The following is a 4,262-nucleotide window of genomic DNA, read 5'->3' on the forward strand; positions in this document are numbered from 1 at the left end:
CTGATTCTTGTACAGAAATTTTATAAGCCCAGTTTTCCCTCTCCAGTACTCTGTTGTTCTGTCTCCACCAAATACAAGTTCTCTGACCTGGTTTTGGAGGAAGGAAGGAGTTGTGAAACTGGAAAGAATGTTTTCAGCACAGGCAAAATAAATTGCTGAAAACCCTACCTTTTACCCTAAGAACAATCTTCCAAGTCTCCTTGAAAATTCCAGGCATTTTATTGTCTTTGGCGTCCATTTATAAGTGATTACAAGCACAGGCTAACCCCGATCCCTCCTTCATCCGTTCAGCCCTGGAGGTGGCAGCAGCTCCTCCCTCACTGCCGGTCTCTGCATCCACCCTGATGGGTTTATCACGTTCACTCTTGAAATAACTTTCCCCTTTACTATTTTTAACGATGATTTGTTGGATTACATGTATTTATTGAACAAACTAATAAGCTATTTTGATTTTTTTTTTTTTAATTTTCAGGTTTATTATGAATTTTCCTATTTTTCTGTGCCTTCATGGGCATTTTAGGGGAAGTTTTGTTGAAGTTGTGTTCCATGCCTAGACCCCAAAATGACACTATCTTTCCAAATACAAAATACATTCATCACATCACAATATCACAAAAACTTAAGTCATTTCAGTAACAATAGGTAAGTACAAGATCCCATCAGAATCAGTTTCAGGCATGGTCTGTTCTACAGCATAATTACCCTCCAACTGTGGACCTGTGAAACTTAGAACAAGTTATGTGCTGCCAATATACAAAGGAGGGACAGTCGTAGGATAAACATTCTATTGCCATAAGAAGAAACTGAAAGGAAAACAGGGTTGATAGGACTAAAACAGTTCCTAAAACCCTCAGGGCAAACTCTATTAGATTTCAAAGTCTGAGAGTCATTTACAGAACATTTTATCCTTGAGGCTTGAGAGAGTGGGAGTCTAATCCTTCCTAAGGGCTTTTACCACAGCCCTTTTCTCTCCAAACACTGGGGCGAGTGCTCCAACATATCCACACATTGAAGAGACTACCTTCTCGGCCCCACCCTCCTCAAACATCAGGGCAGCACCCAGATTCTCTTCCATCTCCTGGGCACATGCTTAACCCCTTCAGAAGAGTGGGGTGGCAGCCAGGCTCTCCCCAATTACCTGGGAATGTGCTCCATCCTCTCTGAGGCCTGGGTTGATAGAACTCTTCCTGCACAATGAGATGGAAGGCCCACCCTCACCCTCTGGGACAAACCCACCCTTTCCATGTGTGTGGGCCACTCCGCTCTCCCAGCCCAAGGCCTCTTGACTCCAGACCTCAACCTCCATGGCTCTGTCTTTGAAGAAAATTTTCCTTCAATTTATTCCTTGTCTGTCTCCTCCAGTCCAGATTGGCAGCAACTCCATCTATAAAGATCTTGCAAAAATTCTGTTGAATTTGCATGAAGCACACAGGGGTCAAAGTCATCAGACAATAGGACTTTCCACAAATCCTTTCTGGATAACTGAATCGCCAACCCTGGCTTGTACTGAAATGGCAGTCGGGTTCTATGTTTGGTTGAATCCTCACGTTGGGCTGTAGCTTCTGGGGTTCTGCCCCCCTGGAAGTCTGGAATTTTCCAAACCATCAGTTTCTGGTTTCTTTGAACCCAAGAGTTCAGTTCTAAGTTTATCTCTTTCCATTCACATTTTACTATAAACTGCAAAGAGAAACCAAACTATATCCACAACTTTTAGTTTTGAAATCTCATCAGCGAAGTATCCCAGCTCGTCACTCTCAAGTTCTTCCTTCCATCTAACACCAGGACTCAATTTTGCCAAATTCTCTGCCACTTTAAAACAAGGATCACCTTTCTTCCAGTTCACAACAACACATTCATCATTTTTGATCAAGACCTCATCAAAACTATCTTTAGAGTCCATATTTCCACAGTCTCTTTAAAGCAGTTTAGGACTCTCTTAGCTTCTCCGGAACAAACGTCTGCTTTCAAAGGCTGTCTCCAAAACGTTGCTCTGTAAGCTGAAGCTCCTCCTCTCTCGGCTGCTGCGCATTCTTCAAAGTGTCCCTCTTGGCTGTAGCAAGCTTGTTCCTTCTGTCTGAGCTTATATAGTGCTTTAGTAAACTAATCAGGCCCGTGCTGAATGGGTGTGACCACGTTTCCATGGAAATTATCTAATATGAGTTATCACCTACAGTTGAGTGGGTCCCATCACCATGGAAACACTCAAAGGATTACAATCTAATCAACACTAATATGTCTGCCCACATAAGACTACATCAAAGATAATGGTGTTTTGGGGGACATAATACATCCAAACCAGCATTAGGAGATGGTAGGCAGGTGCCAGTTTAAATTGCATATGTTTAATTTGGACACAGTTTTCTCAAAACTTAGGATCTTTGTTTGAAATATAATTATCTCAATGCCCATGTAATTTTTCTGCTTAAAATATTTAAATGGACTGCTAAACTCACAGGATAAACTTAAATTTCCTTCACAGCAATAATTCTCAAGTATGGCCCATAGACCTCTGAGGTCTCCAAGAATATCTCAAGAGGTCTGAGTGGTCAAAAATATTTTCATAATATTACTGAAATAGCACTTGCCTTTTTCATTGAGTTGATATTTACATCTGGGGTGCCGCCACATGAGCACATAAACTGCTGATGTCTCAGCAAGAATCATGATCATGACAAATTGGAGTAGCAATCATCCTTGTAATCTTCACTACTGTGTTCTTTCAAAGAAGAATAAGAAGGAAGAGGAGGAGGTGGAGGGGGAAGAGGTGGAGGAGGAGGGGCGGCAGCAGCCAATTTCACTTAAGAATATACTTAATGACCCCCTGCCCTTTCCAAGATGGTGGAATAAGAGGCTTCAGGGTTCAGTTCCCCCACTGAAGCTTTGAACTGACAGAAACAACTTTCTCAAAGCTACCACAGAAAACATTTAAATTACTCAAGTAGCAGGGCATAGACCAAATCAAGAAAAAAGTTACTAAAATATTGCTAGCCAAGAATTCTATATCCAACAAAATTGTTATTAAAAATGATGTTGGTATTAAGACATTACCTGCGGGACACTGATTACGTGCTTCAACTTGGCGGGCCTGGGCCAGGGGACCGGATCCGCCCCTGGGGAGGGTGGTGGGCACGGGCGACAGCGCCCTCCACAGCCCCCCGGGCCTGGGAAAGTGAGGCCGGAGGCAGGCCCCATTTCCTCACCCAAAATACCACTGTTGGGAGGGGCTTGCCGGAGGGAACCGCCTTTTCCCCACCCCCTTGTCCTGCTCGGACACTCCTCGTTGCCAGAGCAACTCCCCCACCTCTAGTGAGCATGCTCAGTTACCGGAACAACTCCCGCCCCCTGTCTATCAACCTCTGCACCCTCTCTAAACCAATCCAAGCCTTTGACCTCTACAGCTACCCCGCCCTCTAATCGCCCAATATAAGCTTGTGCTCTCGCCTAATAAAGCTCTCTCTCTCTCTCGCTCTCTTGGTTTCATCCTCCCTCAAAGAACCGTGTCCCGCCTGCTCCTTCTCGCCGCCCTCCTTGCACGCCTCCGCCGGGGACTAGGGCCCAGTCCCCCGCCTCGCCCTCGCCTCCGGGAAAGAGCCCCCCGCCGCCGGTACCCTCTGAGCAATGCCGAGAGCCGAGGGTTCAGCAACCGGCCGCCCCCCCCCCCCTCAGACAAATCAACTGCGACCGCAACTGGCGCCCAACGTGGGGCACCTGCACTTGGAAGTCCTCTCCACGCAGCGGTCCAGTGACGCCACTCGCTCGCCCGGACGCCTCTCCAGCTCCCCTTCTCCTCGCCTGCAAGGTAAGGGCCGCCTCTCCCTCGCCGCTCCCGGAGCCGCCTCTCCCTCGCCGCTCCGCGTCAGGGGCCGCCTCTCCCTCGCCGCTCCGCGTCAGGGGCCGCCTCTCCCTCGCCGCTCCGGAGCCGCTCCTCCCTTCCCCACTATCCATTCTTCCGTCTACCTCTCGTCCTTTTCTTCTATAACCCCCATTCCTCCTAACGCTCTCCCTCTTCCCCTCCATTACCTTGCTGTAGTCCTTTGTGTCTTTGTTTCTTTTTTTGTTTGGCGCCGTGTACTTCTTTACAACTGCCCCCCCCAGACTGCTCCAAAATGGCGAACTTCCTCCTTCTTCTTCTACTGAGGGGAGGAAGTGCTCTAGTGATGACGTCAGCCCTAAGCTGGGCCGGAAACCGCATGCGCTTTACCCCGCCCTTTCACAGGGCGGAGCTAGTCCGCCATCTTATGCCTTAAGCCCCGCCCTTTCGC

The sequence above is a fragment of the Choloepus didactylus genome, chromosome 10 (assembly GCF_015220235.1).
Source record: "Choloepus didactylus isolate mChoDid1 chromosome 10, mChoDid1.pri, whole genome shotgun sequence".
In the NCBI taxonomy this organism is placed as follows: Eukaryota; Metazoa; Chordata; class Mammalia; order Pilosa; family Megalonychidae; genus Choloepus; species Choloepus didactylus.